Below are 26,631 nucleotides of genomic sequence, written 5' to 3'. Positions count from 1 at the left end.
AAAATATTTTTCTATCATCATTCCTTAGTATATATCAAATTAGCTTGTCTTTGGATTGTATTATGTTAGAATGATAGAATTTAAAATTTGTTTGAGTTATTGATTTGGTTTTCATAAATCTTTATGAAGATTTTTATTTATTAATTTTTTAATTTATATTTTATGTGTATATAGGTGCACCCATGTCATGCAAAGCCCACAGAGGCCAGAAGAGGGCGTTGGAGGGCAGTGAGTGCTCTTAACTGCTGAGCCATCTCTCCTGAACTGATCTGGTCTGCTCTACAGTGTGAGACTCATTTCTTTTAAATGGCTTATTTTTTTTTCTTATTTTATATGTACGAGTGTATTGTGTATATGCATATAAGTGCACCTGTGTCATGCAGTGCCTGTGGAGGTCAGAAGAGGGTGTTAGATCCCCTGGAATTGGAGTTACAGACAGTTGTTAGCTACCAGGTGGCTGCTGGCAACCAAACCTGGGTCCTCTTCAAGAGCAGTCAGTGCTCTTAACCACTGAACCATCTCACTAGCTCCAGCTCTTTTTAAAAACAGAGAGAGAGAGAGAGAGAGAGAGAGAGAGAGAGAGAGAGAGAGAGAGAGAGAGAGAGAGAGAGAGAGAGAGAGAGAGAGAGAGAGAGAGAGAGAGAGAGAGAGAGAGAAGGCTGCAGAGATGTAATCTCATAGCTGGGGAGACAGAAACAGGAGGACTCCTGGAGCTTACTGGCCAGCCAGTCTTGCCAGTCTAGCTGAATCAGCAAGTTCCAGGTTCAGTGAGAGACACTTTCAAAAAACAAGTTGGAGAATGACTGAGGAAGACACCTGATACTGAACTCTGACCTCCATATGCGCACACACACACACACACACACACACACACACGCACAAAAGTGCACCCACCCATACACACATGAACATGTACACACAAACCCCTCAAATATAAATAAGTAAATATAAAAGAATAAAATATAATGGAGAAGATAGCAAAGGTTATCAGCCTTCTCAAAGAGGAGTGTGATCAGTTCATGCAGCATGGTCTAGTGTGGTTGGTTCTGGTGCACTTCTAAATGATTATATGAGGTTTTCCTAACACCTTAGACATGTGCCTGCTGTTTCACCAGTTTACATCACCCCACAAACAAGAACAGACCTGGACAAAATTAAAGACTCCAGATGCCCAGGTGCAGCTTACCCTCCTCACCCCTGCCACAGCCTCACACGCGCCTCACGAGATCACCGGCAGGGAACCAAGTGTGGCTTGTTGCAACAGAAAATGCACTGCCACAAATGGGAAAACAAATGCCAGTGTCTGATACTATCAATGAGTCAACAGCTTCCTAGTTGTGAGGAAAAAACAATTGCATTTATTGTAAGGACAATGGTTCATTAACACGCTCAGATTTTTTTTCAGTGTCTTACTGTGTCTACTAATAAGTAGGTATGTAACCCTGAACAAAGAGAAGCCTTGTTATGCAGAGAAGTTAAATACAGCTGTCAGTGTTTTCATTCTCAGAGGCACTTTGCCAAAGAGTGGAAAATGAAGAGGGACGGGAAATAGGGAAGATGGATTATGGAATGAGTAGCAAATGTTTCCTGTGGCAGGTTTACCTAAGATTAAGTGCAATTACCTGTTCTGACTCACTGAAGTTCCTCAATCCAAGAGGCAAGGTCTGCAGCTGGTATTTAAAGAAAGCCAAAGGGCCTTTCAGTTTGCCTGCCAAGAATATCCACAGTTCTGCAAAACATTAGCACAGAGTGCAAGAATGTGTTCACTGATCATCTGTAGTCACCTAAGAGAAAATGTATCTAGAAAATAAGAAACCCCTGTCCACACTGAGGAGCACTATGGAAGTGTTACAGAAGGGGAGCACGAGCTGAATTCAGACTCGTGTTATGAAATGCAGTTAGCAAATGAGCGTTTGTAGACATACCAAGTTTGAGTGCTTTGCTGGGAAAATCTAAAAGATGCAAAACCAGGCAAAGTTCCCTCAAGGTAGTGTTTGGTTGTTGTTTTTCTCACAGACACATTCAAAGTAGACCCCATAGGCTTATTCTGAGACAAAAGGTACTGTATACTTACATTTTACAGCACACGACTGTGTATCTTTCTGCCAGGGAAGACCCCAGATCATCATTAATCAGAATTAAACAGAATTCAACTGCACGCTTCCTACTCAGTGTCCCATATAGAGCCACACATTGCCCCTTTATGCCCTGGAGATGTAACAGGAACCTTCCAATACAACCATGTAATGCCACTCATGGTAATAATCCATTTCAGAAGACCCAAAAGTGAATATTACAATAATAAGCATTACCAATTATAGAACTGAAGAAAAATGTTCAACTATCAGTCATTCAGTTCATGGTAATTGTCGAGCTGAGTGCCATGGCTCACACCTGTAATCCCAGCACATGGGAGGAAGAAGCAGCATGATCATGAGTTTGATGTTACCTGGGCTACACAATGGGCCACAGCCTCAAAAACTCCAAACAGACAACAACGAAAATACATTTGCCTAATGTATGACTATTTTTCAGTTATGAAAAAACAATAACACTTGTTTAAGCGAGTTTGACTTTTTATTAACTCAATAATTATAAAAATATCAAACTTGCCAGGTGTGGTGGTACACAGTTTTAACTCTGGCACTTGGGAGGCAGAGGCAGGCAGATCTCTGTGAGTTCCAGACCAGCCAGGGTTACATAGTGAGACCCTGTCATATATAAGACATATGCATATATACATTTTCAGATGTGTATACATATAAGACATATGCATAAAATCATGCTTCAATATGAATGTTTAGGAAGTATACTATTGGGGCTGGGTCAATGGCTCAGTGGTTAAGAGCATCTGCTGCTTTTCCAGAGGACCTAAGTTCAATTCTCAGCATCCATGGTAGGTGTTCCACAAGTGCCCATAACTCTAACCCTAGGGAATCTGATACCTCTGACCTCTGTGGACATCTGCACTCATTTACACACACCCTCATCATATACATACACAAAATTAAAAATAAAATTAAGTATACAACTGTTTCTTAAAAAGCATACACAAAATACAGATTTTGCTTGATTCTTCATTCACATTTAAGAAGGAATTTTAAATGTTTGAGGATTTACTAAAAGAGAAGAGAAAAAAAAATTAAATCAAGGTCTTCCTATTTTGTCCAAAACACTGTTTCAGTGTTTTACTTGCATGTATGTAAGTGTACCCATATCGTGAAGTGCCCACAGAGGCCAGAAGACAACATCAGATCCCCCTGGAACTGAGTTACGGACAGTTGTCAGTCACCATGTAGGTGCTGGGAACCAAACCCTGGTCCTCTGCAAGAGCAGCCAGTGCCCTTTACTGTTGAGCCATCCCTGGACTTACACTCTTGAGCTCAAGTGATCCTCTGGTCTTAAACTTCTGAGTAACTGGCCAGCAAATGCATGCCATCCCGCCCCTTAAAAGGTGCATCTTTCATGGTCTATTTAGCTACACACAGGCATCAGACATTTGGAAAGCAGTTTTTATGTTTTGAGGCCAGCAGTTCCTTGAACTGAGACATTTGGTAAACAATGATCTCTTTGATGTGCTCTCTTCCAATGATAAGTCTCATTAACACAAACTATGAAATAGTTGGCCAACAGATGTAGCTACAAAACTTCCTGTGCCCTGCAACATGCTGTTTCCCAGTTTAACTTTTCCATCTATGTGGATGTGCTGTACTTAAAATAGAGCTGTGGGTTTTGGTTTTGTTTGTTTGTTTGTTTGTTTGTTTGTTTGTTTTCCAATGACCTGCAGCAGGAGGGGGCTGTTCTTACATTTAGTCCTAGAAAGGAAAGAATTCTTTTTTCAAATTAGTGTTAATCCTACAACCGATGGTCTGACCAATTGTCTGTATATCCAAAGAATATTGCATAAGCTCTTTATAAACCCTTTTTATCTTTACTCAAACACTACAGAGATTCTGATAATCATGTTAAAATTACTAGCACTAAAGCACAACCTAAGTTTACAGGTGATTTTCAAATAAATATGTGGCAAAAAGTAGACTTACTGCTATCCATAAATCTTGCCTCAGTATGAAGGCACAGTTTTGATAGAGGTCTAAATATTTTCAATTCAAAGTGACTCATTTTCTACTTTTTAATTCTTTTGTAGCTTCTCAACAACTAAACCACCTTTAAGAACTGATATATCTTGAACTCTAAAATGGGCAGGCTGTGAAATGTTGGCCAGTGAGGAAGGAACAAGTTGTTTAAAACAAAATGAAACCCACCAAACGGAACCACTAATATACATTCTTTTTTAAAATTTTAAAAAATCATTTTATGCATATGAATGTTTTGCCTGCATGTAAGTACACCATGTGCATGTGGTGCCCACAGAGGCCAGAAGAAGGCAGCACATCCCTCTCATAACAGGAGTTATGGATAGTTGTAAGCTGACATGTGGGTGTTGGGAACTGAACCTGAGTCCTCGGCAAGAACATCAAGATCTCTGAACCACTGAGCTGTCTCCAGCCTGCTCTTCACTGAACAATAAATATTTAATACATTTTAGGATGCCTGACCAGCTATTATCAATGCTTTTCAATTAAATAATTGATCTAAATTTTGGCAAATCAGTTGAAATGATAAAAATATGACTTAAGGGACTGGAGAGATGGCTCAGTGGTTAAGAACACTGCCTGTTCTTGCAAAAGACCCGGGTTCAAATCCCAGCACCCACATGGCAGCTAACAACTGTCCTTAACTCCAGTTCCAGGGGATCCGATAGCCTCTTCTGTCTTCCACGGGCATTGCATGACATGGATGCACTTACCTACATGCAGGCAATACACGCATACACAAAAAATAATAATAAAAAAATGACAAAACAGTGAAAAATAGGTATTGGAATAATAGACATCAACCATCATTTTCGTTGATTTGAGGGTTTTCCCTATTTAAAAAAAATCTGGTCAACGAGTCCCTTGAATATGATCAATTTTTAAAAAGAAACATTGTACAATGAAAACTTAGAAAGCTTCAAAATATTTTTTTCTTTCTTTTTTTTAAGTCTTTTTATATAAGGAAGACTGAGGCTCAGGGGCATGACTTAGTGGTAAAAAGTTATCTTAGCATTTGAATCCTATGATCAATGTGAGGATGCAATACCCAGCTCTACATATTTAAAAATTTATATATATATATATACATATGTATCATAAAAATATAAATTGTAGTGGTATATGAGGACTTTCAATAAAAGATATATAATTCTTGGGGTACTGTAAGCCACCAAATTTAGACTTCAAATTGATACCAGTAAGGAGAAGGTTACATCAACTCTACCTATGGGAAGAAGAACTTGATATTGCAAAACCCTAGGATGAAGTCCCTACTTTGCTTTCTTAGTGACATGAAGCGGTGCTAGTCACTTTATCCCTCTGCGCCTCATTAACCACATCTGTCAGTTAAGGAAAATAAATTACTTCAGAGAGTCAGACTCCATTTGGAAATACAAATGTCATAATGGTAATGTATACATGCTATAAATTATAAAATGCCCTAGTAATGTTACTATTCAAATAGTAAAACATGAGACACCTTCCTGGCTGAGCAGAGCTTTCAGGAATTAGAAAATAACCAGGAAAGAAGAACACCAAACATTGAACTTGGCATTGGTAAGTATCAAACCCTGAAAATCTAGGCTCACACCAGTGTACCCATTCCAGTACGTCATCTGACTGTGAAAAACTTACTCATGAAGATCTGCAGGCCTAGAAAAGCTCAGGCTCTTGACTGCTACAGCTAGTTCATTCCTGTATTTTCCATACAAATCCTAGAGACAGAGAGGACAAACAGTTGAGGCAGTCTCTCATTGGCAGCCTAGTGTCAATTACAAGAGACACACCTTAATCAAATAATCATGCAGTACATACACAACAGTGAAAGCAGACTTCAGGGCCCTGAAAAATGTGAAAAATGAACTCAGCCTGGTTTTGGTGTTATTAGGAAACTATGCTAAGAAAGCAACATTGGGCTAACACATGAAGGATGAGGCAACAACTAGATTGGGAGAGGGGTGGCAGAAGAATATTACAGGCAGAGGGTGAAGGCCTTCAGATAAAAGGACCCAAAGGCAGCCGTGTGGAAGGGATGCTAGCCTGGAGCAGTAGGAGAAGCAAGCAGGGCCAGTCTTTATCTGAGAGCATGTCTTCCTTACATGATTTAAGCAAAGAGTTGATAAAATGGCTAGATTTAAATAACATTGTTGGGGGGGTGTTAAAAGATGGCTCAGCACTTGAGAGCATATATTGCTCTTACAGAGGACCCCAGTTTCATTCCCAGAACCGAGGTCTGGTAGCTCACAACCACATGTAACTCCAGCTCTAGAGGAGCTAAGGTTGTCTCCTGGCATCCATAGGCACTGCACTCACGTGCACGTAACTATACACAGACACACAAAAATACACATAATTAAATATAAAATCTTTTTAAAAATTAAATAAGATTGTGTAGAATAAATACAGGAGCAGAGAGCCATTATAAGTAACAGTCTGTTTGACCAGTATGGTAAGTTTTGTTCCTTAGAGAATTTGATAACTTCAAGAAGAATGCGTGATATCTCATATATGAATGTCCACTCTGAGAAAAAAAATTAAGAATTATTTTGAAGGGCTCCATCTTTTAAGGTCTTGGGAGAGGAAGACAAGTCTGAGAAGATGGAGCAGGAAAATAAGAAAGGCATTAGAAGAAAATGGTGAGACAGGAAAAAGTGCTGTTGAGAAATGGAATGAGAGGAAGAGAAGGAAAGCTTCACTGCATTTAGAGACATGGAGGTCATTAGCAGGAACTATGCGGGAAGAGGGGAATGTTTGGGATGTTTAGTTCTTCCTCAAGTTATAAAGGCCAGATCCTGATATCGATCTAAAATTTCTGTATCCATTTAAGCTGGTCCTAACTATACTACGGAACTAGAGAGTATGTGAGGAAGAGTTTGGATTGGACTAATACATGTCGCCTCTAAAAGTGGACTTTTCATCCACTCATTACCCACTAGCAAAAAGCTCCGTACTAGAGTTTATGGTTTCTAAGAGTTGTTTTCCATGGTAAGGTTCTGGAAGGAAAAATATGATACAATATTTATCTGTTTAGGTCTGTGGCTTGTCTTTAATTCAAAGACCTCTTTTAAAAATATTATATATATAATCATATCACATGAATACAGTGCTCACAGAGGTCAGAAGAGGGTGTTGGATCCCCTAAAATTGGAGTTATAGATGGTTGTCAGCTACCATGTGGTTGTTGGAAACTGAATTCAGGCCCACTGGAAGAGAAGCCAGTGCTCTTAACTGCTGAGCCATCTCTCCAGACTCCTCAAGACATCTTTTGTCAATGATTCAGAGCCATGTCCTATTCCCTCCTAGCATCTCTCTTGGGACTGCTTTATTTCTGTCTTCACTAGCTTGGATGTACCCCCATTATACTGAGTCCAAGTCATTTATACCCCTAGTCAGTTTGGGGACCCTACCTCCTCTGCTCACTATGGCAACACAGCCCTCTAGCCATTGGTATTATGTGGTCTAGGCTCACCACTGCCTTTTTCCCACAGTCACTCACTGATCATAAGCCATATGTCCATGGGTGTCACTGGTGCTTGTCTTCCTCTACTGCAGTCTAGCCAGCCTATCTAGAGTCTCTTCTTTAAAGAAGATCAAATCTCCCTCTCCCAGCAGTAATCAGCTGCCATTAGTTCTTTGGCTAATGCTGGGTCCTGCTGTTCATTTCCCCAGTTCTATGCTGGGTTTTTGTCTGATTGAGTTTGCATGGGTTTTGTGTATGCTGACACCACTGCTGTAAGTTCATATGAGCAAGGTCCCAGGAGCCTGTAAGACTGTTGGTCATGCACCTAACAGGAGGGATTTTTGTTGTGATGGGTTGCTCAGTATCTTGACTGTTAGACGCCAGTATCTATGCAATAATAAAAGTGCATAAAACTAGGCATACACACAAATTAGTGTAAATAAAACTAGAAACACCTAGATTAAAACCAGAGGGTTCTATTAAAGTCAATGTTATGTTATATTACAGTTCTACAAGATTCTACCAATAAGGGAAACTGGAAAGTGTGTAAATGGAAGACAGGGGTGAGAGGGAGATAAAAGAGGGTTGGGGTGAGAATAATCAATATGTATGTATTATATACATGTATGAAATTATCAAAAAAACAAATTTAATTAATAAAAATGGAATCATTCCATATTATCTCTTAAACTACCTGAGAATCTCTATCTCAACAAGAAATTTTAGATAAAAATGAATACCAAGAAAATGTTCTTAGCACAATCTTTGCCATTATTTGTTTAGGTACTCTTCTAAGCAAAACGGAGATGAGTAATGATCACTGAAAAGAAGGTATTTTACTACACTTAGGTCAAGGCAGCTGTGTCAACAGAATATTCCTCCACATGATCTGGAAAAATGAAAGTTTAAGCAGTTTTATCCAGATAGTCAATTAATACTTTATATTCTTTTCAAATAATATGCTGGTAGCCAAGTTACCATGTGAAAACCACAAACATCAATTTTCCCCCAACCTGACTATTTTGGCAACCCACTTCTATAAAGATGAAAATAGGAACTTCCATCTGGACAGGGACTTGAAAAGACTCTTTAAAATGTCCAGCAGAGCTCTGACCTTGCTTCCTACACAAATAGCAGTCATGTGAGGAACTTTTGTGACTCTAGTCAAAGTCCTGTGACTTCAGGAACTAGGTTGTTATGTTTTTTCCTTTGCTCGTCTCACAAGCTCATCTGGAACATTGTCTTTTTAGAAGGGTATTCATTCCCCCAGCTCCTCAACAATTCGCTACCATAGCAAGCAGATTACGTTTTTAAAAATCTCACTACTAATTTACTCTAACAGAGGCACATTTCCACAAATTTGATTTAACGTTTTTTCTATACTACAAAGATTTTTTTAAAAAAAGAAATCTGTTTCTTCATTTTCTTAAACCATGAATAAAGTATTGCCTATAATATTATTAAATGTCTTGTATATAATGATTGTTGTGAGAAATTTCTCTTTTTTCTTGGTGAATTTGTGGAAATGAATTGTCATTTTGGCTGTGTGTGGTGGCACACGACTAAAATCCCAACACTTAGAAGACTGAAGCAGGAGGATCAATCATAAGTTCCAGGGCAGTTTAGGCTGCAAACTCTGCCCCCCATCTATAAAGGCCCCTGTAGAGATGAATGTATATTTCCTTAGATTAATTAGGAGAAAAAATATTCTCCAACTTGATTTACTTTTGCTGTAAGTAGGATTCACATTTGTCATGTCTTACTTATGGCCCTGATACAGCCATCTTCTTCTTCACCTCCCAACTGCTTTACATCATTATAATTTGTGTCAAAGAAGAATTTTTTTAGCAACCTTTATCTAAGCTTTGGTCTATTTAATATAATTTTAAGCCTAGTAATTAAAAATGAAATCTTTTGTATAATACCACTTTAAGTATTTTAATTATTTTTATAAGACATAATGAACCATTTATGTAATGGAAATAGATCTAGGAAAGGCACATGAAGGATTATATCATGGGTTTGTGTTTTTAATTTCTTGAAAATTGAAGACTCTGGACATTCAGTTCCCCATTTTAAAAATTTCATATACTTGGGGTCGGACAGCTGGTTCAGCAGAGGACCCAGGTTCAGTTCCCAGTACCCACATGGTGGCTAACAACTGTTCAAAACTCCAGTTCCAGGGGATGCAATGCCTTCTTCTGATGTCTGTGGGCACTGAATGACACTGGTACACTTACATACATAAGGCAATATACACAAAATAAAAATTGATAAAATTTTTAAATGTTTTCATATTTTTTTTCAATTTTAAATAAATTGAGTACTTAGATCTGAATTTAAATCACCAAGCATAACAGAGATACTCCAAATAGTTTCTGGCCCTACATAAAGGAAATGACTCCTATATAAGTATATTTTCTGTTTCAATAAAAACAAAATTCATGGCCACAAAAATTTATTAATTAAAAAAATATTTTGTTGACATGGTTCCCATCACATCAGCTCCTTTCAGTTCCTCAAATAACTCAAATACATGGAGATAGGGATCACCAGTCGTGACATGATCTGGCTTTTGCCCACTTCTCCATCTCATCTCTGCCACTTTCCTTCCCAATGTAGCTATACTAAGCTTTCTGTTCCTCAAATGCTCGTCTAGGACTTCGTGTATTTTGTTCTTTCCCTGATGTTATTTAGCCCCAGTTCTTATTTATCTTTAGCTCTTAGCTGCCTTAAAACACTTCCTTTGCCCAGGTTTGGACTGTGTGATCCATCTGTGTGCATCTGTTGTGGGGAGCCACAGGGTATTAGGATTTAAAGACAATTAAAATAACATCTGTTTCACATTTTCAAAATGCTGTGTTAGTTTCATCTATTTCCTTGACGGTCTTCCCCCACTAGATTGAAGGTTCTGTGTTGACACAGCCAGTGGTTAATACAAATTTGTTAAATGGATGACTAATCAAACTACTTTTCTAATACATCTCTTCAATGAAATGCTATGCTTCTGCCTAGATTTAATGCACTAGATATACTTACACTCTTTTGTGAGCATGAAAAATGTACCTTGGTGGAATTGCTTGACTTTGTGTCCCCACATCAGTCTTCTATCTGGGCTTTACCTATTCCTACAGTGAAAAGTAAAATGGGATAACTTTGATTTTAAAGAAAAGTAGTGTCTTCAAATAAGAAAAGATGAGACAGCAAATACATTGCTTTGTTCACAACTAGGTCTGTGGGCTTTTACTGAGAGGTTCTTGAAGAGGTATTCCACTGTCTCATCATCTTATATGAAAGCACTGATTTTGACAGCTATAATTTAAAATACAGAGACCTAAAATTTGGCAGTGAATGTTATCTGTAAAGCAGTGTCTGGCCAAATAGTGAATTATCTTGTTCCCAGGAAATGTCTGTTTCTTTTGTTATGATTCTCTCCTTACACTGGAAACTAAGAAGTTTTTCACAAACAGCTGGCTTTTCTTCTTAGGGCAACTTTAAAGCAAAGTATTTTGAAGAAATTGTATTAAATGTTTTTTCTTAACAAGGTCATCCCTGTTTTTGCTGAATCACCAAACATGCTATGCTCTGTTTTGACCAAATCAAATGTGTTTATATATATATATATATATATAACAAAAATAGAAACAGTCACTGTAATCAGTTCTCTCAGAAGGGAAGGAAACATTGGCTCTTCCTTCAAAGACAAGAGGATGTTGGTTCATGGGAACAAGTACCAGCATGCACTCATTCTTTCTATTAGACTTTTGTCTCCTACAAAAGATTTAATAACTGTTAAAAAGTAAACCACTGTTTTTTTTCTATAAGTTTTATCTTGACTTCATTACATCTAATCGACAAATTTAGTGAATCAAGTTTTGAAGATATACTATTTCATACTTAAAATTTTTAAAAAGGAAACAATTATTATTCTATTAATTCAATAGTTTAGCCAGGCATGGTGGCATACACCTTTGATCCCAACACTCTGAAAGCAGGGGCAGGCAGATCTCTGTGAGATTGAGGCTAACCTGGTCTACATAGGGAGTTCCAGGAGAGCTGAGGCTACAGAGAGATCCTGTCTCTCTAAAAAAAAGTTTAAACCTAGATAACATTTTGAATACTGTTACTATTGATTCAGGAAATTGTCTAAGGGAATACATTAATCTTATTCAATATCTTTAAATCTTCAAAGATTGTCTTGAGATGTAACATGTGAACATTGAAATCACAGCACCTAAATCTCAGCTTAATACTAGGATCTGAAACCTGCCTACTTTAAAAGCCAGCACAGTGAGGTAAAATTCTTGTTGACATACCAACATCAAACCTGGGGAACGAGATATAGAAAGTTAATAGTGAGGGGAAGAAAATAGAGCAGACTTTTAAGCTCACTCCCCACCCTTATCTTGGGATACAGACCCAAGGAGACCTCTGGGACAGGTACCTCATTAGCATTCCTCAGTTGTTAGTGCAGTGGAGGGTTAACAGCAGCATGGGATGCTCTGCATATAGCTTGGAAAAAAATGATCTTCTTTCTATTGTGATCATGTCTACCATGCATATCATCTAGTTTTTTAGCTGTGTTTTTAAGCTTCTTAAGACAAAAATCTGTGCCTTGTAATTATCTATTCTATATCATCACACGGGAGTGTCTGGTATATACAAAAAAAATATTAAATGACAAAGTAAGCTGGACTTGGTGGCACATGCCTTTAATCCTAGCACTCAGCAGGCAGAGGCAGGCAGATCTCTGTGAGCAGCTGGGCCTACAGGACGATCCAGTCTCAAAAAACAACAAACAAAAACCAAAATAAATGACAAAACAAATGAATTTTTAAAATATTTAGTTATAATATCTGAAGTTCGGTATAAAGACAGAGATGCACCAATCTTCAGATTTGGTTCAGTCCACAATGTTTAGATTATGAGCAATATATAATTTGCTATTTGATTAAGGCTTCTGAATGCACAAATTTAAAGGACATTAAATCAAGACGGAAAATGGAAGACAGTGTTTTATCTGGAGAATGGTATTTAAATGGAACAACATTCAGCACTGTAAATTGCTGAGTGGAACTCATTCTTCTTTCTCAACTTGGACAATCCTCATGTTTCTCCATGGCATGGAATGCTCTGTACTCACTCTATAGCAATAAGTTTATTTTCAAGCAAAGGGCGGTCCTTCCCCTGTTTGATAATTTTCTATTCCGACTTCTTCCACAACCACGCTGACCTTTCTTCCACCCTGAACACACTCCACAAAGCTGCCTTTCACCTTGACTGTTTGAAAAAAACATCTAAAATAAAAATCAATATTGATCGGCCTTTATACTACTTGGAATTTGACAAGAAATGGTAGAATAATCATCCAGCAACATTTTGCAGATTAATTTTAAAAACCTTAAGTTTAGAAGGCACACAAATTAACGTGGTCATGTGGGTGTCAGAGCTGCTGTCACTACTATAAAAATGCAACTCAAAAGACAGAGCAATAGATGTAGTATGGGTGGCTGATGGCACAGCGGTAACTGTGGACTCCATGGAAATGAAAAAGTAATAGCCTCAGGAGGAAGTGATGAATGAGAACATAGGATACTAAGTAAATCCTGGGTGAATAAGAACACTTAAAGGGTCAGAATATGAATTACAGTGCGAGAGAAATAAAGACAATAATGGTAAAATGTGAATTAAGATGAAGTGCCATAGAAGAAATCAAGGGAAAAAAAGACTAGATAGTTTGGGATTTATAAAAAGACCAGGGAAGGGAGGACTGTGAAGAAAGTGCTGGATCTGACCTTTACAAAGTCCCTACTAATCCTCATCCCTCTGGAGGGCTCTTCCTCTTTGTTTTTCGAGACAGGGCCTCAGGGATTCATGCATCTTAGGCAAGAACTCTACCAACTGAGCTACAACCATGGCCCCTCATGAGAGGATTCTCTAAGGAGATGTGGAGCTAAAAGTCAAATTGCAAGAATGATCATGAAGTTAAAAAAAAAACATGAATTTTGCTGTCAAAAAGAAAGACATGTAATCTGAGCTATGATTTGAGGTGAAGGCAGAATCAGTTCTTTGTTGTTGTTTGTTTGTTACAGGGTCTTGCTATGTAGCCCTTGGTAAGGAAACTTCAGGCCAAAAGATTCCAACCCAGAAAGCCATTGGCCGGAAGGATCAGAAAACTCCAGTCCAGCATCTTCTTCAAACGCATCTGGAGGAAACAAAACAAACAACAACAACAACAACAACAACAACAAAAAGATACCATTATGAAAATAAACAAAAACCTTACTTCTTATAGCTTGCATTAACTCTCACTGAGTAGCTCTTGTTACTTTTATTCATATTTAAATTATTTATTATCTATCGATGAATTTTACTATGAGCTAAATGCCCCTAACTTTCCCTACTGTCATTTCAGAGTGTTTGCCTAAAAACGAACAACCTTTCTAAATTCTCAGTTTCTAAAATCTACATTAATTCTGCTCCTGTTTTAAAGAATAGTTTGATGCTTAGAATTCTGTAAGTCATAATATGAAGTTATTAATGCTACACTTACATTGACAATATAATGCTAGATGTAATAATCCAGAAATTCACTCTACCTTTGGGTGGGAAAGCCACTCAGATCCCCTCGCCCAGTGTGAGGGTCTGCCATGGTCTTCTGGAGACTCAGCATAAACGTCTTCACAATACAGTACTCCACACTGCTCCTCAGTGTGGACTTATCTTCCTCTTATGAAGTCCCCTCTGCTTCTGAAACAGTCTATTTCCCTGACTGGATTCTGTACCCATATCACTCTACCTTTGGGTGGGAAAGCCACTCAGATCCCCTCGCCCAGTGTGAGGGTCTGCCATGGTCTTCTGGAGACTCAGCATAAACGTCTTCACAATACAGTACTCCACACTGCTCCTCAGTGTGGACTTATCTTCCTCTTATGAAGTCCCCTCTGCTTCTGAAACAGTCTATTTCCCTGACTGGATTCTGTACCCATATGATTTGTATCTCTCCTCTCTCAGCCTTCTGAGTGCTGAGTTTATAAGCATATTCCATCATACCTCACCGAGGCATTGTAATTTTGACTTAGGTTCTAATCCTAAATTCAAATTGCATCCACAGCAAGTTTGTACTTAAGAATTTGACCAGGCATGGAGGTGCATGCCTTTAATTCCAGCACATGAAAGGCAGAGACAGGTGGATGTCTATGAGATCCGGACCAGCTTGAACTACCTAGAGAGTTCCAGGTCGGCTGTGGCTACAGAGAGACCCTGTCTCAAACACACACACACACACACACACACACACACACACACACACACACAAAATTGACTGAAGTCACTGTTCTGTTTTTGAATTCAAGATGAGAAACTGCCTCTGTATTATTCTTTAAGTTTGGAGAAGGAAATGTTTAAACAGGACAAGTTTACAATAAGGAGATATCTAAAGAGGAAGTGATATACAGCAAACAGAGGTGCACTATGCATGTGGCTGTGGCCTGTACAGAAAAGAGGTGGGCTTTGGGGTCACGAATTCCTTCTTGCAGAGCTCCAGGGTGCAGTGATTTATGAGGGGTGGCCAGAGGTATTCTCTAAAAATGAAACTGTTTGAGGAGAGGCTGTCTATAGCCTTCCCAGTTATTTTACTTTTAACACAAGAACATAAGAGAAAGTAGAGTTCCCAAACACCACAGCAGTTAATTTGCTGGAGGGAAATCTGACATCTGTAAATAGGTCTGAACTAGCTCTCAAATTCCATGCATGAATAATAAAATAGTGGCCAAGAAGAACATGGCAAGTGAGAAAAACAAAAATTAAAGCCCGGAAGCTAAGCCAGAAGATAAGCACCTAATAAAAGCTTTCTTTCCAAACAGTGCCAAGAACCCAGAGTTGAAGCCTAGTGTTGTCAGCTTAAGTCTCTGATACCTCTCAATAAAACAGTGATGAAGAGATAAGAGGAATTCATAATTAGGACTTTAGTAGTTGCTTACAAAGTACTTCCAGGAGATTTAAAGCATCTTTTAAAGTCCTTTAAACTTTTGGATATGCTCTTAATGTGTGTTATAAAGAGGATGACTTATTAAGCAAATGTATACATCAGCCCATCCAATTATGACTAACTTTAAAATACTGGAGTCCAAACCAACGAGCTGTATTGATGTGTGTTTGCACATACTAGCAATTTAGGATTTGAAGCTAAATTTAAAAGCAGAAACCTATTATTCTTCATAAGGTTTTAGCAGTAATTAAGGACTTATGCATTCTTACACATGAAATATAAATATGCATTGCATTTTAAGACAAAAGAAAACTTTAAATAGACTATAAAGCATGGCAAACCTCCCTAGCCAATTAGCAAAGCACTTCCTGTTCAAAAACACTGAAGCCTGGAGAGTTAGTCATGAGCAGGTGCCAGGGCTCAGATGGCTGGGAAAGCTGAGCACCTTTCTGGCCTAGGAATCCCCACTGTAGCTAGGAGACAAATAAGAATCTCCTAGAAATCCACAGACACAAAAAATACCTCTCAGGCACGCTGAATTAGAAGCCTGAGAGAGTTCTAAACATCACAGACTCAATATATGGGTGAAGCCTAAAGAAATTAAATGACAAGCAGATACTGCATCAATGATTTCCAAACCTATACTAGAGCATTCCTTCCAGCCCAAGAATGAGTATGCTAAACAAGCCTAAATTATAAATTACTGTTGAACGTCCTAAGTAAGACACTTAGTTGTTAATGACAGTATTAAATGGGGTATTACCTTTGTTCAGTGTAAGTCTCTTCACCATTTTAAGGAAATAGAATGCATGGCTTCAGAGAAGGGATTTTTCCCTATATCATACAGCAAATAAATGGCAGTTTCTAATGAAATTTAAATATCTTCAGCTGATAACTACAAATACTAATGATCACTTAGCTAATATTCTTTTTAAAAATATTTTATTTATTGTCTTTATTTTATGTGTGTGAGTATATTGCCTGCATGTGTGCAATGCTGGAAGAGGTCAGAAGAGGGTGTCAGATCCCCTGGAGCTGGAGTTATGGATGGTTGTTAGCCACCATGTGGGTACTGGGAATCAAACCTGGGTCCTCTGTAAGACCAGCCAGTGCTCTTAACCAATGAGACCTTTCTCCAGCCCCATGGACTAATATTCATAATATGGTTTTCAAAAGACCTTCTGGGCTAGCTAGTTCTCATCAGCTCCCCTTAGGCCTTGGCCCCATCCTGCAAAGGTTGCCAGAGAGCACCTGTCTAGCCTGGGCTCCTTTGCCTTCCTAGAGAGCTCCTGATAGCTTGCCTAGATCTATTTAGTTTCTCCAATAAAAAAATGAAATGAGAGAACCTGAAGCCCAGACGAGCTAACTATTAATACTGGATCAGAAAGCAACTAAGCTACACCAACAATATAAACAGAATCAAACTTCAACTCAACAAAGTCAGGCTTGAGTTTCATACTAGAAACACAAACAACAAAAGAAATCTACATGCCCAGACCACAATGAAAAAATACAAATGATATGAAAACCCAAAATAATATGTCCCCACCAAACCCCACCAGTCCTATAGAAGTGTTCTAACAATGAGAACTACCTAGAGAAATTCCAGAACACAGAATTTAAAAGAAAAATTAGGGGATGGAGAGATTGCTCAGTGGTTAAGACTTCTGGCTGCACTTGCAGAGGACCCAGGTTCAATTCCAGGTACCCACATGGAGGCCAACAATCATCTACAACTCCATTTTGAGGGGATCCAACACCATCTTCTGACCTCCTCGGGCATTTCAAAACAGGGGTGCACTTACATGCATGCAAACAATATACTCATACACATAAAATAAAAATTAAAAAAGAAATAAAATCCACCTTTTTGTTGTTTGCAAGAAATTCATCTCACATTCAAGGATAGCCACCATCTTAGGGTGAAAGGATGGAAAAAAATAATTCAAGCAAATAGCACTATGAAACAAGAAGGCATTGCAGTGATAATAGCCGCCAAAGTAGACTTCAAATTTAAACTAATCAGAAGAGATAAAGGTCACTTCATTCTGATCAAGGGAACAATTGACCAAGAAGACATAATCATGAACATATATGCATCAAACTCTGGTGCACCCAATTTCATAAAAAGAACACAACAGGTTCAAGACAGCTCAGTAATAGTAGATGACTTCAATACCCCACAGTCTCCAATAGATAGATTAACTGGACAAAGAATAAACAGAGAAACATCTGAATTAAATGATATCATACATCAAATGGACCTAATGGATATGTACATAATATTACACCCAAGCACCAAAGAATACACATTCTACTTACCAGCTGATAGAAATTTCTCTAAAATTGACTCCATACAAAACTCAACAAATACAAGAAACCCTAATTCCACACATTTTATCAGACCACAACACTATAAAGCTTAAAATAAACAGCAAAAGAAGTTAGTAACTACACAAACTCATGGAGATGAAAAAACACACTTTTTTTTGGTCTTTTTGAGACAGGGTCTCCCTGTAACCCCAGCTGTCCTGGAACTCACTATGTAGACCAGGCTGGCCTTGAACTCATAGAGATCCACCTGCTTCTGCCTCCCAAGTGCTGGGATTAAAGGCGTGCGCTACTTTTAAATGATGAATGGGTCAAAGAAGAAATCAATAAAGAAATAAAAGTATTTCTTGAACTAAATGAAAATGATAATACAACAAAATCTCTGGGACACATTAAAAGCAGTTGTAAGAGAGAAGTTTGTATCTCTAAGCATATACATTAAAAAACAAGAAGCACACAAATAAATGACTTACTGGTACACCTTAAGAATCTGGAAAGGTAAGAAACCAAACCCAAACCCAACAGATAAGAAGTAACAAAAATTCAGAGAAGAACTTAATATAATACAAATAAAATAATATGAGAATCAATGGAATTAAGTACTGGTTGTTTGAAAAGATAAACAAAATAGTCAGACTCTTAACCCAGTTAACCAAACGAAAGAAAAAGTAAATCCAAATCAACCTAATTAGAGACAAAAGGGGAAATATCACAGCAGACACAAAAGAATCTGGAACATAATAAAGGAATGTTTTAAAAACCTGTATTCTATTAAATTTGAAAATCTAAAAGAAATGGATGGATTTCTAGATTTATAGAAACCACCAAAGTTAAACCAAGAAGAAATCAACAGCTTAAACAAACCTATAACAAATAAGGAAATTGAAACAGTAATATGAGGCCTCCCAACCAAAAAAATGCCCAGGCCTAAATGGATTCACAGCAGATTTTTTCCACACCTTCAAAGAAGATCTGCAACAATACTGCTTAAATTATTCAAAAATATAGAACCAGAGGGAGAACGCCCAAACTTCTGTGATGCCAGTACTACTCTAATACCAGGTAAAGACAAAACAAAATAAAAGAAAACCATAGATCCATATCCCTAATAAACATAGATGCAAAAAGTCACAACGAAATGCTTGCAAATTACATACAGACACACAGCAAAATGATCATTCACCATGATCATTGAGCTTTATTCCAAAGATGCAAGGGATGGTTTAATATACACAATTCAGTAAATGTAATAAATCATATAAATGGACTGAAAGACAAAAATCACATGATCATCTCAATAGACACAGAAAAGACTTTTGACAAAATCTAACATGCATTTATTTAAAAAGTCTTAGAGGGAATTGGACTGTATAGAACATGTCTCAACATGATTAAGGCTATATATATAAAACAAATCTACAGCCAACATCATTCTAAATGGAGAAAAACTTGAAACATTTCCATTTAAATCAAGAACCAGACAAGGTTGCCTGCTAACCCCACTCTTTTTCAATATAGTGCTTGAAACTCTAGCTAAAGCAATAAGACAAGAGAAAGAAATTAAAGGGATACTAATTGGAAAAGAAGAGGTCAAATTATACTTATCTGCAGATGATATACATGAGATGCCAAAAATTCCACCAGAAAACTTCTAGAAATGATTAACACTTTCAGCAAGTGGCAGGTTACAAAATCAGTCTACAAAAATCATTAGCCTTTCTAAACACAAATAAAAATCAATCAGAAAAAGAGTTCAGGGAAACATTCACAATAGCATCCAAAGAATCTAGGGATAAACCTAACCAAAGATATTAAAGACCTATTAAATGAAAACTTTAAGTCTTTGAAGAGATTGAGGAAGACACAAGAAGATGGAAAGACCTCTCATGCTCATTGATTGGTAGAATCAAAATAGTGAAAATGGCCTACCAAAAGCCATTTACAGATTCATTACAATCTCAATCAAAATTCCCATGACATTCTTCATAGAATTAGAAGGAAAGAAACCTATCCTAAAATTCATGTAGAAATGCAAAAGACCCCGAATAGTCAAAGCTATCCTGAGCACAAGGAGCAATGCCTAGAAGGTTACCATACCAGACCTCAATCTATATTACAAAGCCATAGTCATAAAAACAACATGGTATTGGCACAAAAATAGACTTGTAGATCAATGGAACAAAATAGAAGACCCAAACATGAGCGCATATAATTATAACTATCTGATATTTGGCAAATGTGTCAAGAATACACACTGGAGGAAAGACCACATCTTCAACAAATGGTGCTGGCAAAATCAAATATCCACATGTTGAAGAATGAAATTAGACCCATACCTATCACCCTACATGAAAGCCAAGCCCAAGTTGATCAAAGATTTCAATGTGAAGCCTAAAATGCTGAAATTGTTAGAAGACTACATAGGTAGTACCATACAAGATATACAGGTGCAGGTAAGGACTTTCTAAATCAGGCATCAGTTGCTCAGGAATTAAGGTCAACAATCAACAAATGGGAACTTATTAAACTAAAAATCTTCTGTACAACAAAGGAATAAACTAATTAGGAAGCCTACAGAGCTGGGGAAATTTTTCACCAGATATCTATCTGACAGAGGATTAATATCCAGAATATATAACAAAAAAGCAAAAAAACAAATGACCCAATTAAAAACTGGGCTATGGATCTGAACTGAGAGCTCTGAAAAGAAGAAATTAAAATGGCTAAGAAACACCTTAAAAAGTATTCAACATCCTTAGTAATTAGGGAAATGTGAATCAAAACTATTTTAAATTTCATCTAACTTCAGTTAGAATGGCTAAGATCAAGAGAACAAATGACGCCAAATGCTGGTGTGGATGTGGGGAAATAGAAATCCTCACCCATTGTTGGTTGGATTACAAACTGGTACAACCACTGTGGAAATCAGTATGGAGAACTCTTTAAAAACTAAAAATAGATCTACCATTTGATATGGTCATACCATTCCTTGGCATATACCCAAGGACTCATCCTACTACAATGTTTGTTGCTGCTCTTTTCGCAATAGCTAAGAAATAGAAACAACCTAAATGTCCCTCAACTGATGAATAGATAATGAAAATGTAGTACATTTATACAACAGTAATTGCATTCAGTGGTAAATAAAAGATACTCAGTGGTAAAGAAAACTGAAATCATGAAATTTGCAGGTAAATGGATAGACCAGAAACTGTTATACTAAGTAAAGTAACACAGACTCAGAAAAACATATGATGTATGTTCCATCTTATTTCTGGATCTTAGCTCCGAATCCTTAGATGTAAGTATATATCCTGATGTAACTGCAGGAGCTAGGAAAAAGAAGGAAACCATAGGCATAAAGGGGAAGGAGTCCAGGAGAGGGGGATAGTAGGAGACAGGTGTTATTAAAAAGGAAATGAGGGAAGAGAGTAGGAAAGGTTATTCAGAGGGCTGAGAGGGAGATAATGTTTAGATGGTATGAAAAACGAGAGGGAAATGTATCAGTTCAAAGTCCTACTGAAAAATACATATACAATAGATATACTAGTGCATGTGTATAGCTGAAGACTATATAACAAAAAACACAGCGGCAGGCAGGAGAAACCTCCCTTCTAGTTGTCGGTCAGGGTAGTCTAAGAGACTCCCCAAATAGCATAGACTATTGTCACAACCCTTGATTGCCTAAAGAGCTTGAAGGTAAGACCCTATTGCTGAAGACAGGCCATACTTAGGACACAGGACTTGGAGCAATAGAACTAGAAATGATCTAGAAGCCTCCTCCCTGAAGACTAGCTCTCATGGTATCAGAGGATACTATGTAAGCTGACAAGGGAGGAAAACCAACCAATGGTCCTACCCAGCTGTGAAACGTAATATTAAAAAAAAGACTGGCCCAGTAAACTATTGCTATTTTTGAACTAGTGGCACTTTTATGTTGGGAGTAATCAATAGCTACCTAGTTGGAATTAAGACCTATTCTAAGAAAAGGAACTCATGTGTGGTACTGTAATCATAGCTAAATGCACATGACTGGAGAGGTCATATATCTTAGAGGAAAATCCACTTCTGTCATATCCCTAGACCAATGTAATTTCTTATTTTATTCTAAATATGCATCCTCATATTTACAGAGAAGTGTACTACCTTTCACCCCTCATCAAAGAAGCTTCTTTTTGTAACAGATGGAGACTATTACAGAATTCCAGAACTGGTCAAATGCAGGGAATAAGTGTCTGTGAGGTGCTTAACCCTAAGTGACACATCTTCAATGCAACCTCTACACATAGGATGAATCCATCTCTCAATTCTCACCAAAAATTTTCCTTATGCAGTAGATGGTGACTAACACAGAAACCCACAATTAGCCAATGTGCAGAGAACAAGAGGTCACAGAGTGCTTATCCCTGAATAGAACACCTATTTCAAACCTTTGCCTCCCAAGGGTTAGGGATCATTGTGAAAACAGTGTAAGAGTGAGAGGGAGTGGATAACCATAAGGCACAGAGTCTCGAGGCATCTAGTCAGATACTCATATGAACTCACAGCAATGGTGACAGCACACACAAGTCCTATGCAAGTTCAAACCAGACAAAATCCTAGCATAGACATGGGGAAGTGAGTGAGAAATCCCAACCTAACTAAAGAACTTTTGGCAGTTGATGGCTACTGAGAGGGGGAAAGGCAGCATCTTACAGGGTTAGGATTCTTGGTGAGTCCAGTGTATGGGCCCACACTGAAGGACATTTAGGACACAAATCAGACACTATAGGCTGTGTTATATGGCTACACCTGCCCCCTTGTCCCTTAAGGACAATAGCACTCTGCTCACTAATAGTTAACAGGCTCCTGACACTTGGTTCACCAAGAGTTAACAGACTTCTTTGGACTTTGTTGATGCAGAGGCTTCAGGTGGAGTGAGTCTGCTCTGAGGGTGCTGAGGGAAGACCTATAAGACATCTGTTTTCTGGAAAGTTGGAAATAGGTTGTCATGCCCCTCCCCTGTCTTTGTATGCATCAAAGAAGGTCTGTCACTGGGCTGGTCACCATGGCCTTGGGTAAAATGTACTTTTTTTCTTATGAAGGAAAAGTTCCTATGTGTTTTCTATTACTTAAGCATTAATCATGTATGAGCTTTGTATGGATTTTATAGGTTGAGTTTCCTAATAAAAAGACCACCAAGAGGCAGTCAGGCACTCTTGAGCTGCAACTACATACAGATACCCCATCTTACCAAAAACACTCTAAAGGAAAATAAAAGATTATAGGTACAAGTCAAGGGTCTCCTAGCCTGATTTCAGTTCTTCAGGAACAGACACTGGGTGTTATATATATGGGAGTATATTAAATTGGGCAAGGGTTAGTTGGGGGAGGTGGGGACAGGGAAGGGGATCTAAATCTGTTAACAGTTTGGTGCTATTAAATGCCATAAATAACCTACTTGTGAAGTAAGTACTCTTCAAACTATGTTGTATAAAAATCACAAAAATTTAATTAAAAAGACAGTTTTTGATTCTCAATGATTTTTTATGTTTAACTTTCTATTGACCTGCACTGTAGGTACTATTGTCATACTCTTTTTACATATAAGGACATGAAGTACAGAGCAGCTGTCTAATCGCTTCAAGGTCATACGTGGCTAGTAATAAGGAGATGGAAGTGAAATTCAATCAGCCTAGTAGTTCAGCTTATAATCGTTTTTTTCCAAGATGGGATCTCTCTATGTAGTTTTGATTGGCTTCAAATAGCCTTGTAAGTGCTGGAATTGCAGATGTGTGCCACCACAAGGAGCCAGTTCAGCTGAAATCCATTCCAGTTAAGACTAGTGTCTTAACCACTAGAAACTCACCTATTTTCCTTTACTAACTTCCCTGTGTTAACAGTTTGGTGCTATTAAATGCCATAAATAACCTACTTGTGAAGTAAGTACTCTTCCAGGTTCAGAAGCAGAACAAAACTACTAATAGGCCCTCCGTTGGCCAAACAAGGCTTCATTGCTGCAAAACTTCCTAACCCCACCAGTATTCATATTAGTTATGTTCATGTATTCACTCAGGTATAGGCATCTGTCTTTTAGAAACTTTTAACCACTTTTTAACTTTTAAGTACCTTTTAACCAACCACTCATTCATTACTTGAATTTTTTTTCTCTAATATTCTGGACAAATGGCTTCAAAATTTGAAACCTCTCAGGACAGCTCATTTCATCTTCAGATAGTTTTAAATGTGACAAATTTCTTCCTCACATGGAGATTAAAACTAACTGCAGTTTGCCTTTATTTTCCTTAGTTGTAACTCTTAAATATCATCTGGGTTTTCCTTATTCTGAGCACTCAATAAAAGTGATGGAGCTCCTGTCTCCAGAAAAAAAATGTAGACTAGCATAGAAGGTTTTGTAAATAATTCAGGGAATTGCAGACACCCTAAAGCCTGTGAAATGGCCTATGGACCTTGGATGTAGAAACTTTTCCAATAATGGCCCTTTAAATGCTGGGAGGCAAGTGTTTTGCCCCTGTACTTAGAATATTGTGTCCAGCTACATGGACTTCTAAGTTCTCCTGGTGGCTCTTCGTTTCAGTCAATAGAGTCTTCTGAATCCCAGTTCTAAGATCTCACATACTTGCTTTCTTTCCTCCAGCTTGCTTTTAGGCTTCATCAGCATATGTTCACCATAGCCACTGGAAAAGACAAGAACCTGGAAACAGCCAAACAGAACATTGACATTAGCAGCTAATAACCTGTCTCTGAAAGTATATCACCCAGAGTCAGTGGGCTCTATGCTCATTACTTTTTTTTTTTTTTATAAAATTGTATTCTGAAACTAAAGTACAAGGAAACACAAAGAGATGTGTACAACAAACAGAATTAATCACATGTAAATTTTGTCCAACAAAGGGAACTGATTTTGTTTTGAATTCTTCTATTTTGGGTTAGTTCAGGTATTTGACTAACCAACTCAGGGAATCAAAAAACACATGAAAGTCACATGCTTAAGGTTAAGTACTGAATGCAAAATTTCCTTTCGAAGTTTAGCATATGACCTTGGGAATCACACATTTTCCCAAACCTAAAGATCACCAAACTCTACCCCTCTTAAACAAAGAGTTGCCTCTTTTTTGGTTGAAGAAGTCTTATGATTGTTAACTGAAATGCCATGTTTAGTATTAGATTTTTTTTTCATAGTTCAATTTATTTGCTTTCAGTTAAATTTTTCTATGCCTTGAGGGTCTCTTTTACATATGGTGTTGTAGAGTATTGTAGACTAGATCTCATTGACCAAGTCCATGTGTTTGGGACATTTTATAAATTAGATTATGTCTCTTCTAGTGTTTTCCATTTTAAAACTAAGAGTTTTGATTTAACTAAGAGCCAGCATTCTAGAGTAGGAAAAAAATTGAAAACAATTTGTCAGAGGATTGTTATTAACTCCCCGAGTGATGAGGAGCAATTATCTATGCTGCTTCTCCTATGTGAAAGTAGGCCTAGGCTTTCTCTAAGGTCGCCTGCAGTTTTCAAGATTCTGGTATTCTAACTGTGTTCATCTGGATTCCTTTCTGTAGCCTTAAACTTCAGGGTGTAAAGCATGATTTTAACACAGCACAGGAAACGATCTTCTAGTCCAGGAGTTCCTTAGCTTAGTTGCGCATTGGAAGACAGAGATTTTCAAAACTACTTTCACTTAGCTCTTTCCCTCAAATGTTCCGATTTTCAGATAAAGAGACCTGGTGGGGTGTGGGGCAGGGGACTAAGATTAGAGTACAGCTATACTATATTATAGTATACCTTCTCTGGATGCTAACAAACTGCTCTAACCCATAGTTCTCTTGTTTGTCTGCATGGAAGAATCACCTGGCGCGTATTCAAATCTGCCAACAAATGCTTCAGCCCATCCACAGATTCTGGTTTAATTGGTCGGTGGGACCTAGCCTGTGATGTGTTTTAATGCTCTGCAGGTAGTTGTGATGAGCAGTCAGGGCTGAGACCCAACCCTCTAATTCTACCTCCCTAGTTCTATCTAGTTGATCATCTGACCTACTCAGCTCACATTGGCCCCTCATGAAATGAAAAATCCTTGGACCTTATTTCAAGGTACAGTTCCACCTCCATTAGATCAACCTGGTGCCAGCTTCCTGCTGTTTTTTTTTTTTTTTTAAGGACTGTAACCCTCTAATCTTGTCAATTAACCAATGCTCCCGATTCTGTGACTTTACTGGCCTTTTGCAAATGCTTCTTGTTATATTGTAGCCATTTCCTTTCTATCATTTTCTGTCGCTACATTCATCCCTTCTCCCTAACTCTTTGCATGCCTGTGTCAACTATTCCAATTTTTTTCTGGGTCATTCTTATCAAAGTTTTCTGATTCCAACCAAGTACTATTAAAATAAATCTTTAATAGATATCAGACTGAAAAAAATGCTATTATTGTCACCAGGTAAGCATCTGATAGACACGTGTAAGAGAATTGGAACACACACGCAAGACATATAAAATGATTTATAAAACTGTGTTGCTTTTTTCCATGCAAGATTAGCTATGCTTGAGTCCCTTTAAAATGGTGATTATAATTGTATTGTCTCAAATATGAAATATGAAGGCAAAAAGAGTAGAAATAAATGGGCATATTGAATATTTAAATTTGAATACATATTGAGATTAAATGAGTTTTTTGTAATATATCTAGGGGGAACTTTACAAGCTTTTAAAGTATTTTCATATTTTTATATATATCTAATTATATATATGTTACTATTTAG

The 26,631-nt window shown here is 37.7% G+C and overlaps 1 long non-coding RNA gene across 4 annotated transcripts in view; it reads right to left on the bottom strand.

Annotated features, from left to right (window-relative positions):
* Positions 1-26,631, bottom strand: part of LOC115070765 — a 107,586-nt gene that overhangs the window by 42,808 nt on the left and 38,147 nt on the right. For all 4 annotated transcript variants that reach the window (XR_003849895.1, XR_003849896.1, XR_003849898.1 and 1 more), the window contains exons 2-4: positions 24,498-24,572; positions 5,733-5,812; positions 1,623-1,729 (exon numbers count right to left, since the gene is read on the bottom strand). This is a non-coding gene — a long non-coding RNA (uncharacterized LOC115070765). The remainder of the gene's footprint in view (positions 1-1,622; positions 1,730-5,732; positions 5,813-24,497; positions 24,573-26,631) is intronic.

Source organism: Nannospalax galili, unplaced genomic scaffold (genome assembly GCF_000622305.1).
Source record: "Nannospalax galili isolate Female #2095 unplaced genomic scaffold, S.galili_v1.0 scaffold115, whole genome shotgun sequence".
NCBI lineage: Eukaryota > Metazoa > Chordata > Mammalia > Rodentia > Spalacidae > Nannospalax > Nannospalax galili.
The sequence above is the reverse complement of the archived record's forward strand: the minus strand, read 5'-3'. Positions and strand labels throughout refer to the sequence as shown.